At 33.5% G+C, this 14769-nt stretch overlaps 1 protein-coding gene across 2 annotated transcripts in view; it reads left to right on the top strand.

The window, feature by feature from the left end:
- Positions 1-14769, top strand: part of fz3 (frizzled 3) — a 144385-nt gene that overhangs the window by 116960 nt on the left and 12656 nt on the right. The window lies entirely within an intron of this gene.

The raw sequence follows: 14769 nt of genomic DNA, 5'->3' as shown, positions 1-14769 counted from the left end.
TCATTTATGTATACATTTGTCTATATCTATCTCGATTCGTTTTGGCTGTTACAAACAACCGTTATGTGAACAAAATTAATATACCCTTGTGCACAAGTGCGCTCTGGTATTAAATAGTGAAAAGGTTACGATGCGGGCACAAAAGTAAAAATGCATATTTTTTATTAGAACATCTTCTGGAATTGGAAAATTTAGCCAAATACGTGTGTGATCTATTGTACAATATACTATTGAACTATGATCCTCGTGCACCACTTTTTTTATTTATTCATTAAAAAGTTACAGAGCGAAAAAGAAATAAGCAAAGCCCCAAAAAAAAAAACAATATATATAATACCAAAGGCATTGTTTGTCCATGTCATCAAATCTGCACCGTTCTTTTGATTTTCGAAACTGAGGTGTCAAATGAAAGAATAATTAATTGCTAGGAATTACCGCTGATTTTTGGCAGTTTATGTTCGGAAATTTTTTTTCAGGAAAAAAATGTGGAGCACCGTCAATAAAAAAATTGCCAAAAATCAACGGTAAGTCCAAGATACTTAAAATTTTCAATTTGCTTGCTAAAATTTAATGGGCTACAAAACTGAAAACAAAAATTTTAGCTAAAGATGCTGATCAAGAACTTAGAAATTTTGGTCAAACTTTGCAGAATTTTCATTTTTGTATATTATTGTATTTGTTAATTAACCAGCTATCTATCCATCTCTATCTATATACATAAAATGATATGTTTTTCGTATAACCGCGATGTCTGACTAAACGGCTGAACCAATTTCAATTCTGTAAAAAGTACTTTTTTGGGTCTTCTGTGTGGAAGGTTTCTCGATTTAAAAAAAAATTTAAATTTTTTGTTATTGCCGAAAAATTAAGAATGCTGAGACGTCACGATTTCGCAATTTCATAGAGTTTTCTGTACATTAAAGGTCACTAAACTATTAAACGGTTAGTCCCATTTGGTTCATATTTAGAACATGTGTCAGCACCTAGAAAAGAAATATTCTGATCAGGGTCGCCACTTTGGTAAATTGTTACCAAAATTGGTAGAAAAAATTTGGGCTGGTAAAAAAGTAAATTTTTCCTCATTTTGGTAGATTTTTGATGAACTTTCAATTCCCGATTTATTTTTCGTAGTTATCTTTAAATATATTATAAATTTCTTTGCATGCTTTTTATATAATTACATACGTATAAATGTATATCGATATAAGGCGAACATATCGCTCTCCATTCAAAACTAATTTTACTGGAATCCCGAGGAGCTTTTCATTGCCTAAATATTTTAAATGATTATTTAAATATAAAGAAAAAATTGACAGGTATGTAACACTATGATTGTTCGCAAAAAAAAAACAATAAATCTACGCCATTTTTTATCAATGGAAAAAAAATAAAAAAAATCAACGGGAATTTTAAGCAACACATTGTTGGCTATACTCAAATATTTTGCTTTAACCCCCCATACCTTAAATTGTTCTAAAAATTCAGAGTAAAAGATTCGAAATTTAGACGAAAATTTTTGGAATTTTACTATATGTTGTGTACAGTTTGAATCCTCGATTTTTTGGATTTAGTTAAAGGAATAAAAAAATTTTACTCGAAAAATATTGCGAATATTAAAAAAAATCACTTTTTTGAGTCACTGTATTTGTCTATAATAACTCGACTTGAAGTTTTTCAAAACGCGAAGTTTCATTGTTGCCTTTAGTTTCATCACTTCCGCTTCTGGTTGAAGGAAATTGAGAATATGCCAATAATATGACTCAAATACCGTATAACTAGTTAAATAAAAAGTTCTTAAAAGCAGTTTTAATTCTTATTGAAAAAACTAAAAAAAAATATAAAAAAATCTATAGTTTTAATTAAAATAAATAAAAAAATAACAAAACTATAGTTTTTATTAAAATAATTATAAAAAAGTTATTGGTAGATATTTCCCAGGTTTGGTAGATTTTTTTCAAGTGGATGGTAAACATTTTTTTTCGTCAGTGGCAACCCTGATTCTGACCAAAAATGCACTCGCTAGGTAGCGCTAGGGTCGGAATATTCCTAAAAACTGCATTTTCTTGCCGATCTGACTCATATTTAGAATACAATTCAATTGAAAAGAAATATTTGGACTTAAAACTTACACGATAAGTGGGCCTGTTGCCGAGATATCCCCAAAAATTATTTTACGCTAAGAGAAGGATAGATCTTCTACTATATATTTGTGGAAATATTGCAGGTTGCAGGCTAACCGGACGGACAGAATCGAACGAAATTTTGACAGAGTATTGCCGTGTGCCTATAATAGGGAGAAAAAAAAAATTGGGATTCGACAAGGGGGTGTGGAACCTCCCATAGGCGTGAATTTTTTTATCAGCTCTAACTTGGGAGCCATAAGCCCCAGGAACTTGAAATTTGGTATGCAGACACAGCTACGGTAGGTGCTTATGTAAGGTGTATATGAATGTGTTTATAAAAGGGGGCGTGGCACATCCCGTAGGCCTGGAATTTTTTATCAGCTATAACTTCGAAATCATAAGTCACATGAACTTTGAATATGGTATGCAGACATATCTATGGTAGGTGCTTATAATAAGGTATATATAAATGAGTTTGTAAAAGGGGGCGTAGCACATCCCATAGGCGTGGAATTTTTTATCAGCTATATCTTCGAAACCATAAGTCAAATGAACTTGAAATTTTGTATACAGACATATCTACGGTAGGTGCTTATAATAAGGTATGTATGAAGGAGTTTGTAAAAGGAGGCATCGCCAGCCGCATCCCGTAGATGTGGAATTTTATATCAGCTATAAATTCGAAAGCATTAGTCACATGAATTTTAAATTTGGTATGCAGGCATAGCTATGGTAGGTGCTTATAGTAGGCTATAAATAAATGAGTTTATAAAAAAGGGCGTTGCACATCCCATAGGCGTGGAATTTTTTATCAGCTTTAACTTCGGAACCATAAGCCCTAGAGCTGCAAAGCTATCGATAGTGACGCCATTCGATAGTTTCGATAGTTTAAAAAATACTATCGATATTTTCGATAGTATCGTATACAATCGTGTTTTATATGTAGGAAAACTTCAACTCCGAACAAAATGTGTATAATATATACATATGTACATATGTAAATATAAATATTGCACATAGGTAAGTATAAATATTACATCTTAAGCATGAAATTCGAAATATTTTCCTTAGTTCAATTTATAGCGTCACTTATTTAAGTAAAGATCACAAAATTTCAATGCACCGGCACTATCGAAACTATCGACTATCGCCCAAAAACAATCGATGTTTTTCTAAAAATAAAACTATCGATACTATCGATAGTACAATCGATAGTTTTGCAGCTCTATTAATCCCCACGAGATTGAAATTTGATATGCAGGTATAGTATGGTAGGTGCTTATAAAAACATATATATAAATGAGTTTATAAAAGGAGGCGTGGCACATCCCATATTGGAAATTTTTATCAGCTATAATATAAGTCACATGAAATTGAAATTTAGTATGCAGACATATCTATGGTAGGTTTTTATAGTAAGGTAAATATAAATGGGTTTTTAAAAGGGGGCGTGTCACATCCCATAGGCGTAGAATTTTTAACCAGCTATAAATTGGGAACCATAAGTCACGTGAACCTGAAATTTGGAATGCAGACATATATATGGGTGGGAGGTGTTTAGAATAAGGTATATATAAATGTGTTTGTAAAGGGATAATTATGTATTCAACTATTAGACCACTCAGATATTTAAAACCGTGTTTTTTGAAACCTTACAGTCTTTAGACCATTTTGAAATGGAAAGATTAAATCATTTTATTGATCCCGCGATGCTGTTAGACGAAACGTGTGCATGTATAATGAATAAAACTACTTCTGAAATAAGCATTCTACCGGAAAAGTGCAACTATACTAAAACAGCTAAGCGAATAGGAAGCTTAACGGAATGTACCATAGTATACTAATTTTAATTTAAAAATTCTATCGTTACCTTAACCCACCTTATATTAATAATGTAACAAGATTTTTAGTAAAGAAAGTGANGACTCTTGTGCGTCTTCTGAAAGTTGTACGATTGGTAATACAGCAAAATGTTTTATAACACTCTTTCCATGGATCAATAGCTTGTGCACCGAGGATGGCATATAATGCCAGTTGTATTTGATGACATATATTCTTGCTGTTTCCAATGCATAAACGCCAAACTTTTCAGCATCAGGCATAACACCCGAAAATAAAGTTTGTAGAATGATATACAGTCTGTGTATCAGCTCCTCATCAACTCCAGTTATTTCAGAAGAACAAGTGGCGTTCGAAAAAAATCTTCTTGCTGTATTTCCATCATTGGAGTTGCCACTTACTTGCCGTGGCTTATATGATTAATCCCAGCTTTTCTCGAAAAAGTATTTGCACCGCAGTTTTCTTTTCTTCTTTTGCCCTTTTGTGTACTTCATTTGTAGCAGACCATTTTTCAAAAGAAAGGTTATATGATATGTGCAAAACCAGCTAGGGATGAAACGATACTAGTAAATACAAGTACATACTCGATACTTTTCGTCCGATACCAAGTAATTTTGTACTGGATACTTTTGAACCGAGTACTGAGTAGGTATCGGAAAAAGTACTTGTATCGAAACCCCAATTCATTGACAATTTTATTCCCGGACTTTTATTTTTTAATCTGATTTCTTTGTGAATAGTTAAAAAATTTTGGCAGTTTAGTTGCCAATGAAAACCGCATAAAGGCGCCAACGTCGGGGTGACACCAATTTTGACAATTCTACACAAAGGGTTCTTTCGTAGCGAATGAACCTGCAAATTTGATCGAGCAAGAGTTCCGGAAGGATCCACCAAGAAATTCATCCTAGACGTTAGAACGCGCTGAAATTCACTCTTTTACATGCAGGAAAGGTTTTTGGATATGTCCAAAATTCCGTCTCAACTTATGCTTGTCCTGAAATGATAGAAAAAAATGAAATTGAAATACTGAAACAAATAGTTCAGCTACTGAAGCCTTTCGAGTTCGTAACCAAAGAATCTTCAGGGTAGAATTATGTCACACTTTCCAAGATCATACCAATGGTTAACTGCCTAGCATCTCAAGTGAGTAAATTTTCTACAAATCTTGCTTGTGTCACCCAACTACAAACGAAACTCCTGGCGGAGTGTAGTAAAAGATTTGGTCTCATTGAATACAACACCTACGCAGCTTTAGGAACTATCCCCGATCATCGCTTCAAGAATCTTCATTTTCAAGATACGAACGCTTGCGGTCGGGCAATTTTTAAACTAAAAAGTCTTATTCAAGTAGACGCTAATACAAGCTCCGAAGAAGACGTTGTTAAAGAAGATTTTGACTTTTGGTGCCAACATAAAAAGCTTGCGATTGGACAAAAACGGAAAAAAATACAAAAGGTGATGAGTTGTAGCTTTATTTATCAAACCCCGTCTGCTCTTTAAAATCCAATCCGTTAGAGGAATGGGACGATTTAAAATCAATCCAATGTTATACAAATAGGCGCGCATGTATCTACATATAGTTGCGACTTCTGTACCATGCGAGAGATTATTTTCAAAAGCTGGGGCTACGATCATCAAGAAATAGACTTACTGAAAGCGTCTGGAAAAATTATTGTTTTTGGGCAGCGCGACAAAATCCGAGTTTTTCAATTGACTGCTTATAGTACCTAACGTATTATTTAAACAATTTTACAAATTAGTATATACTCTTAATTTGTATCAGAATGACCATGGTATATTTCCGAAAGAAGTTGATTTGCGTCTAAATTTCTTTCTTTTTGTTTTTCAAGGCCATCAGAGAAAATGCCAAAAGTACAAATTCTAGAACAGCCACATAGAGCTTTGATGTAAAAGAAAAGGTTACTTTGTACAAAGAAAGACCTATTATCGTCTCATTAAAAATGATAAACATGATAACTTCTTCCAGAAATATAGCACTGTTACTCTGCAAAAATGCTGTTGAACAGTGTTATAATACAGATATTTTTTATTAATTAGTTAATTTGTATGAAATAAATACAAACAAATAAAATACGTACATAAAAAGAAGCAAATTCTGTATACTTTTTAAAAACAATTTATTGGACTTTATACTTTTTCTTGTTTTTTGAGGGTCCATCCTAGTAAAAATCGTTTTAAAACTTGGAAGTTTTTCTTAAAAAAATCTAAAAGATTAATCTAAAATCAATAATGATAGTCACATAAGTTAATTTGGCACATATGTGATAGCGTTTTTTAATACAAACAAACATAAACATATTTCAATTCTTATATAGGTACAAATATCGATATAAGTAGATATCGGTACTTTTAGCCCTATACTTTGTAGGTATCGATACTTTCTTTCGATGCTACTTCCAAGTACAGGTATCGATACTTCTATGGTATCGTTTCATCCCTAACTATCGTATTTTCGCTCATTTTAATGGATTAGAGAAATGAACTAGAGTTATAAAGTTATGTAACACCACTCAACGGCGCTGAGATTCTTGCTTGGGTGTTATGCTTTGTAGTTCTCAGTTTGAAAACAAAAAAAAAACCTGCTGAAAATGTGCGATTGCTGTGCAGTGACCTTTTGAAATATTTAATACTGCTGAAAAATTTACCGAAAATACTGCTGAAGTACTGTACCAGTTTTATTTAAAAGTATATAGTGTTCTGTAAAAGTGTTCAATAAATAAAGGAGAATGATTGGAAAGTCAAGAAGAACAAAACGGTGCTCAGGTTGGGGGGTGGTGGGGTTAATTTAACTTTAGGGAGTTACAGGGGGAGAAAATAGTTGTAAGTACTTTTAGAAAAAAAATCACATCTTAACGGAAAGTTCTAGTAAAAATTTGGCCCTAACGATTTTGATACAATTTTGCATTCAGATAGTGCTTTTAGCTTTAAGTTTATATAGACAGGTGTTACCTCTGGAAATATTCTGGAAATAAAAAGTTGCCACCTATTCGAAATTATTTATAAGTTAAATAAAACGACATAATGGGTATTAGGTGGAAGTATTTTAAAAGTCCCCAATGCAGAGATATTTTTAACAGGGTTGCCACCTATTTGCCATCTTATATTTATTTAATTCATTGTTTGAAAATTAAGATACAACATTACTATTCATGGGTAATAAAAGAACGCTCTTAAACAATTATTTTTCTATGTAATAAGTGTTATCCCTTAGGATTTTGGTTTAGGGGTGCCGCTTATTTTCGAATCTACAAAATTTAACTATTACAATTAACATGGATATCAAATGAAATACGGTTTGAGAACTTTAATCCAGATATATTTTTGATGAGGGTTGCCACGTCTTTTTTAATACAAGTGTGTGTCTTATTCCCTTAATTAAAGCTTAATTTGAGATTTAAACAGGTGATAAATCTCCCACATGTTCTTTAGAAATAAAGCCTTTTGAAAACCATTTCGATTGATACCCATATTGTAGGCATTCTTTTCACTTAATTGTATTTAATTTTATTAATAGATGGCAACCTTTTCATGTTTTAACCTAGAAATAAACTTTCTCCTCAACGAGACGAACACGTAGGTGTGCATGTTTCTACAATCGTACCACGGCAACATAGAGTCTATCGATGTAAAACCTTGAGCAGCTTTATTTTGGTGAAATAATTGGACTTCTCCCATCTATTTACTTAATTTTAAAAATTTACAATTTTAAATGTCGTAACACGTCTTTCTAAAAATGTTTAGGTAAAATTTTCATAAAAATAATTTTGGCTGTCTAAATCGACCAAATACCCCTATGTGCGACGTCGGGTGCTCTGCTACATAGTACTTTCATAAAAAATAATAAACATTAAATGAAATATATAAAAATAGCCAAAACTTAATAAAAAGTCCCGTCCCAAGTTTTATTTGGTTCGCTGTATGTGTGTCTCTGCAACCGATTAATCAATTTGAACCAAACTCAGTACAATTATTGACATTTCGAAATCGGACTAAAATTACGCTCACTTTCCACTTGCAAAAAAAACGCAAAAAACGTTAATAGCGTTTCGTGCGTTGCTTTAAAACGTTGCACTACGTTGCATTTCGTATTCTAGCAGCTGAAGGAACGTATACTAAAAATTTCAGACATGTGCTCACGATTTGAAAAAAAAATTTCACAAAAAAATTCGAAGTTTCTGAGAAATGCCCATATCTCACCTTTGATAGTTTTATTGTAACACGTTATTTACTATTTAAGTTTGCAATATGAATCAAATTGAACTCTATATACCGTTTTTGAAGATATCTAGACTCCAGCCACCTAAAGGAAATATTTGTTTTGCCCTATGCAAAATAGACACCAGTACAAATATCCTATAGATTTGAGCTCAATCCGTTCAGAAATTTTCGGGTTTAGATATAAATGACATACCAACAGACACCCACGGTCTTTTTACATATATGTATAAGGTTTTCTAGCTATTGTAACGTCAATCGTTAAAAGTAAAAATTCAGGACAATTTACCTTTTTCATCATTGCTCAGATACTTTGCTGTAAATATGAATGATGGTCTATGCAAGAAATTTGATTTAATTCGCAATAAAATTTGATTTTGAACTATTGTGCGTTATTCCAAATGCTTTTAAGTTTCTCTAATATATTGCGAAGATCATGTTGTTATATATTATTCTTAGTAGACATAAATGCACTAATGCATTACTNCTTTTAAGTTTCTCTAATATATTGCGAAGATCATGTTGTTATATATTATTCTTAGTAGACATAAATGCACAATGCACAANATATGAATGATGGTCTATGCAAGAAATTTGATTTAATTCGCAATAAAATTTGATTTTGAACTATTGTGCGTTATTCCAAATGCTTTTAAGTTTCTCTAATATATTGCGAAGATCATGTTGTTATATATTATTCTTAGTAGACATAAATGCACTAATGCATTACTTGAAGCACTTATCAAGGCCACAGTGGGGTGGCTGGAAAAAAGTTTGAACCACCCTATTATACATACCTCAGTGATTATTGTACATATGTATGTATAATAAAAAAAACGTTTACAAATACAGAGAGAAGTAAAGAAAACAGTTTGGAAAATACGAAATTCATTATGGCATAGCAAATCCCTTCCACATGTACATATGCTCAGCTTATAACTGACTTAAGGCCCGTCCACATAGAACTTTGGCGTTGCGTTGGCGTTGGCGTCGCTTCAACAGCTGACTATGAATACATGAATTCAAATGCAGCCGTCCACATAGCCAAAATTCGACAACGCTCACGCCAACNTTTTTCCTTTTTAATCAAGTGCGGGCAAGAAATATCGTTTTTAATGCAATTATTGATATGAAATATTAATTTATCTGTCGTTAATATGTTAATTTAGTGGCCCAAGGACTCGCCGCCAAGCGTTCATTGTAGCAAGCATACTTTTAACGTGCGTTCTGTCAAACCAACGCCAACGCCAAAGCCAACGCGAAAGTTCTATGTGGACCGGCCTTTACTGGCCATCAAGCTAGCTTAAACGCTGTGAATATTGAGCTTGAAGCGTTGCAGACAGTGATGCCGTTTTAGCCCTTTGGTGGCTAGATTTAACTACCACATACTTTTTTTGGCCACATAAATTTAAAATTGCCCCTAGCCCTTTTTTTAGCCCTTTTTATAATTTATTCATACTTGGCATGAAAAAGTTGTATATGCTTAATTTGTTTTTTTTTGCATTTACGTAAGAGATGCATTTTTAAACTAAGAAATACTGATATATATACATATATGTATTGTATGTTCCTTACGCTTTTATAAATACATACTGTAAAAGTATTGGGGCTGTTAACTTATCTTTTAACGATTTAATTATAGTTTAAAATAGATAAGTTCACGGCCCTTAATATGCTAAATTTGTTAAATGACCCATGAGGTCGATTGACCGTGTATGTTCTTGTGGTGTGATTGTACCAGAAGGCTGGTGTCGTTAGTGGTGAAATTAGCAAAATTTTTTAAGTAAAAAGTATTTTGGCGGAAATTGCTTGCGCTATATGAGTCAAAGCCGTGTTTGTGGAAAATTACGTTCACGATATTGCAGTTGTGAATTACAAAAAAAAACAATATTTAACAAAATGCTATAAAAATTATGAAATTTCGGCTCTAATCATTTCGATCTTTCCTCGACCTCATTTGTAAAGAAATAAATATTGTACCAGCATGCTGGTAAGTTATATGCTTCGAGCCTGATGGTACAATCACTTGATGGAACCGGCAAGCTGGTGTCGTATATTTCCCCTTTTATACAAAATGGTTTTTGGTTGGATAAAATATTAGCTTTTTTTCCAAAGTTCATTGTTTTTATATACCATTACTTATTGAAAATGTTTACGTGTTTACTTATATATGTATATGTAAGTAAAAAATTTTAGCTACCCTTTTTAGCCACAACGACTTTTTTTAGCTCTCTTTTAGCCCTTTTTTTAATGGAATTTGGCTACCACTAAAAATTATGCGCGGCAACACTGGCTGCAGATTACATTCGTTACGTTTGCGAAGCTCAACGAAATTGCCTTCGAGCACAAAAGACTCGGCTTGTCTGCACGTCGGTCGTTCAGCCAAAAGCGCACGATATTTGTATAAGAGAATGTGCATTGAAACATAAATATGAAGCTGAGTATGTATGTATGTACATAAGTGAACATACGTGTTTATGTACTACATCTGATCAGTTCGATTTAGCCCTTTGGTGGCTAGATTTAGCTACCACATACTTTTTTGGCCACATAAATTTAAAATTGCCCCTAGCCATTTTTTTAGCCCTTTGGAGAATTTATGCATAGGTACTTGGCATGAAAAAGTTGTATATGCTTAATTTGATCTCATTTTTTTATTTATGTAAGAGCTGAATTTTTAAACTAAGAAATATATACATATATGTATTATATCTTCCTTACGTTTTTATATATGCTTAATTTGTTAAATGGCCCATCAAGTCGATTGACCGTGTATGTTCTTGTGGTTGTCATTGTAGCAGTTGCTGGTGCGACTTCAAAAACTATTTGAAAATTTTATGATTGTACCAGCATGCTGGTGTCGTGACTGGTGAAATTAGCTCATATTTCTAAGTAAAAAGTATTTTGGCGGTAATTTCTTGCAAGATATGGGTTAAAGCCGTGTTTGTGGAAGATTAAGTTTACGATATTGCAGTTGTGAATGAAAAAAAACAATGTTTAACAAAATGGTAAAAAAATTATGAAATTTCGGCTCTAATCATTTCGATCTTTCCGGGACCTCATTTATAAAGAAATAAATATTGTACCAGCCTGCTGGCAAGTAACATACATACTTCGAGCCTGATGGTACAATCACTTGATGGAGCCAGCAAGTTGGTGTCGTATATTTCCCCTTTTATATAAAACGATTTTTGGTTGGATAAAATGTTAGCTTTTTTCCAGGGTTCATTGTTTTCCTCTACCATTACTTATAGAAAATGTTTGCGTGTATACTTATGTATGTCCGGGGTGGTCCCGGCCTAACCTAGGGATAGCGGTAGTTGTTTGAAAAATATCACTGTGTTAAAAAGTACACAATCTATAAAGCATATGTTTCAAGTTTGAAGACGCCACGTTGTTTAGTATATGCTTGGCAGCCGTGAATAGTGAACGTCTTCAGTGAATTTGTGAAAATGGAGAAAATTGGTCATCGTTATGTGATACAATACTTTTATTTGAAAGGCCTCAGCCCATCCAATATAAAATCTGAAATATATTCTGCTTTGGGCGGATCTGCTTCTTCGTTTACAACAGTAAAATATTGGGTAGCAGAGTTTAAACGAAGCCGTACGAGCTGCCAAGACGAGCATCGCAGTAGTCGACCAAATGAGGTGACGACTCCAGAAATGGTGAAGAAAATCCACAAAGCGGTAATGGATGATCGTCGACTGAAAGTGCGCGAGCTAGCAGATATAGTAAGCATTTCAAAAAGTACGGTACATCGCATATTATCTGAAGATTTGGAAATGAGAAAGCTGTGTCCAAGATGGGTGCCGCATTTGCTCACACTCGACCAAAAACAGTGTCGTGAAGAGGTTTCAATTGAGTGTTTAGCGAATTAATGAATTAATGTTTGAATTGCTACCTCATGCACCCTATTCGCCAGATTTAATCCCCTCGGACTATTTTCTGTTTCCCAACTTCAAAAAATGGCTCCGTGGTCAAAGATTTTCTAACGAAGAAGAAATGATGTCGGCAGTTAATGGCTATTTTGAGGAGCAAGACAGTTCTTATTAGGCATGTTTTATTCAACCATCACAAGAAAATAGCTAAATCTTGGTCAAATAAAATTAGCTTATTTTCTATGTTAGCCTAATTTTGACAGTTGTTTGACTGCATATAGTGTCAAAGTAAGTTTTTGCCTCTTTCTGATTGGCTGAAGGAGAACATTTCTGATGCTGAATAGCAATGCCTCTTGTTTAATATACAAGCCAAGATAGCTTTTCATAAGCCAACATAATTATGTTGGGTAAGTCCTCCATACAAAATAAGCTAATAGCTTAAATTTCAAGACAAATAAAACACGGCTATTATAAAAAGGGTATCGAACTTATTGAGCATCGCTGGAAAAAGTGTATAGAGCTGAAAGGAGATTATGTTGAAAAATAAATAGATATATTTTTCCCAATTTTTTTTTGTTTTCTTTGTTAGGTCGGGACCACCCCCGTAGATGTAAGTAAAAAATAGCTACCATTTTTAGCCACAACGACGTTTTTTAGCTCTTTTTAGCCATTTGTTTAAGGAATTTGGCTACCACTAAAAATGGTTCGCGGCAACACTGCATCTGATGCGATTTCCTTTTGGTGAGTCAGCTTTTGCGATGCTCAAGTATAGCTATTCACCAGCTTAGCACCAGCACCTGGTGCGAAATAAAGTCAATTGACATTATTACCTTTTCAAAAGCGAAATAAAGTCATCAAAAGTTTGGAAATAAAGTCATTGACGCTGTTTCCTCATTCAAATGGAAATAGCGTCAATAATGCTTAAAGTATGTCAATTCATAGAAAAAAATGTTCTTACAATAAACATTGCCCCGTAAGTGTTGTTTTTTAATAGATGAAAAAGGTTATTGCCAAATCCTCAGTGTGGTGCTATGAATCCACATACAATCATAAACTACTACGAATTGATTTGATTAAAAAATTTAAAATTACGAATATAGTAAAAACACGATACGAAAAATCAAACGGAAAACGCAGCTGGAATACGAGAAATATTTGAAGAAATGATCCAGAACTTGCAAAACATGTTTCGTTTCCACAAAAATAAAGCGAACACTATTAAATTAAAGAAACAGTTCATGTCCAAAAACCCCGGAGGAACACCGAAAGAATTCTGTGTTTTAAATTACCATATTTGGAACGAATTCGGAATGTCTAAGGTTGAAAAGAAACCAACCTTTCTATAAGGAAACCATTACAGAAAAGTAATTTTCTTACACTGTATTCATGTCTCCGCCTGCAATTTGTGGCGTGACGTGGTGTGATGCGAGGGACGCGCGGGGTACGCGGGGGGCGAGCGCGGCACTCGCGGTGTGGCGCGCGGACCTGGGCCGCCGCGAAGTTAAGCAAATTTAATGTTTGAAAGAGAAATAATGTCAATGAATTTTATTTCGCTTTTGAAAAGGTAATAATGTCAATTGACTTTATTTCGCAACCTTCTATTATATTATTGGTCCTTGGCTCATTACATTACAGGGACGCTAAAATGACACACAAAAACGCCCAGACACGTAAACCTAGATTTGAGTCATAGATTACGGATCTGTATACCGTTTTTATGGAGTGATCATTTTCCCAAGATATTTTCATTTTAAGTTTTGCATTGCGAATGAAATAATATATAATTTCAACATAAAAAATCTTAGTCATACGCCTTGTACGAGTATGTAAGACTTCGTCCATGTATGATATAGCGTATGAGTAACATTATTTCCTTCTTCTACTTCATAAAGTAATTATTGCATATTTTTAGTTGCCCATTCAAAAGTTATTTATTTATCGATCCATTTTCATCCACGAAAGCAGGAAGGACGAATGCCGAAACAATCAACATTAAGGAAGTCAACTCATCATCAGATTATAACGTACATTGGTGAAATGAAAATAACACCCGTGGAGATGAGTAACTGGAAATACTTCTTTCGCAGCCCCAATCAAGGCGAATTTATACAAGGTGGTAGCTTGAATAAAATAACATCAATCCCATTTATTACAACGCTTTTATCAACTTGCAATGTTGTGTGTCCAGAAACTTTCAATGTTGTGGATCCAGAAACTTTCAATGTTGTGGATCCGACACCAAAAACCTTTGCTTTGAAAAGCTCCTATAAAAAAGCATAGTGCATAGGGTGACAGCTGTAGTGAATAGGGCGAGGTAGATGACATCTAGATGTCGCCCTATGTACTACGTTTGCTACAGCGGAAATAGACGACACGCCATTTCTTTAAATAAAATTAATTGGTGCTCGTTTGTATGTACATACATATGTAAATGCATGTGTGTGCACCTTTCTATTAATATCGTTGAATTATTTTAATATCTATTGCAAAATTTTATTCAGACAGGACTAAAAAGTAGAAAATAAATAATATAAAAAAAACTTTTTAATATACAACGCTTTTATAAATGGACTAAAAAGTAGAAAATAATACTTCTCAGTCCCATAGAATTTGTTTTGATAACTTTTGATTTTGAAATTTTAGCAAAAGTCATTATAAACAATCTATGAAATTGAAAATGAAAAACGTGG

Source organism: Rhagoletis zephyria, unplaced genomic scaffold, assembly GCF_001687245.7.
Source record: "Rhagoletis zephyria isolate East Lansing unplaced genomic scaffold, Rhagoletis_zephyria_1.1 Rzeph_scaffold_00441, whole genome shotgun sequence".
Classification (NCBI taxonomy): Eukaryota; Metazoa; Arthropoda; class Insecta; order Diptera; family Tephritidae; genus Rhagoletis; species Rhagoletis zephyria.
The sequence above is the reverse complement of the archived record's forward strand: the minus strand, read 5'-3'. Positions and strand labels throughout refer to the sequence as shown.